Genomic DNA, 1021 nt, shown 5'->3' on the forward strand with positions numbered 1-1021 from the left:
GAAAAGGAGTTAAACCCCGCCGTTGTCCTTTGATTTAGGAAATGGCTCATCCAATTCAGTTCCAGATTATTCAGGGGCAGGCTGCCTCGCTGCCTCCCTCTCTCCCCACACCAGCCCAAACATCTTGAAGTAATCAGCAGCTGAGAACGGAGACGTCCCCCTGGCATCTCAGGTTAAAGAAGGAGGTCCAGGAAAATGTGGTAGAGCCATTACAAGAAACCTGAGATGCATTCATCAGAGACTCCAATTGCCATCGCATTAGGATTGATTAGAGACCAGCAGTACCGTAATGACCCGGAAAGCGGGGCATACGGGGATTATTAATATCAGACTTCTCAAAAAAAAAAAAAAAAAAAAAAAAAAGAAAAGAAAAAAACAGAGGGAGGAAAAAACAGAGGAAAAGAGGGAAGAAGCAGGAGGGAAAATTTAAAAAACAAAAGCACATCGCGGGGCTACTGCTCGGATGCAGACTTACCTGAGAGCACAGGCACCGGCAAGCCGCGTGGACGAGAATTGATCTAACTTCTGGGAAACAAAAGCAAACAAACATGGAAAAAAATCACCTCTGGACCCCCTGAAAACGCCCGCTCCCATGCACGGCTCGCACAGAGACTCCCAGCGCTGCGACTCCGGGGCCGGGCGGGCCGTAGTTAGGGGGTCCCAGCCGGGCGCTCCCCCACCCGGGCCAAAGGACGGCAGTCCCCGGGCTGGCGACAGCAAGGACAAGTTAAAGAGCCACCAAAGAGGAGCAAGGAGACCTCGGTGGCTCGTCTCCTTCTCAGTTCCCTGCGCCAAAACAAATCAGCCCCTCCTGGTCTCGGTTTAAATGTAGCTCACTGGATAATTAACTCCATCTTTCCAGCCCTGCTTTAACTGTTTATTTAGTGTCACCCCGTATTACCATCAATAGCACTTTCCTCTGAACAGGAGGAGCTGGAGGGTTTCACCTCCCAAAAGGAAATTCTTCGTAGCTTAAAAGAATCAGCATTCAGAAGGTACATTAGCAAAGAGCAAAGGGGGG

The sequence above is a fragment of the Corvus brachyrhynchos genome, unplaced genomic scaffold, assembly GCF_000691975.1.
Source record: "Corvus brachyrhynchos isolate BGI_N302 unplaced genomic scaffold, ASM69197v1 scaffold245, whole genome shotgun sequence".
In the NCBI taxonomy this organism is placed as follows: domain Eukaryota; kingdom Metazoa; phylum Chordata; class Aves; order Passeriformes; family Corvidae; genus Corvus; species Corvus brachyrhynchos.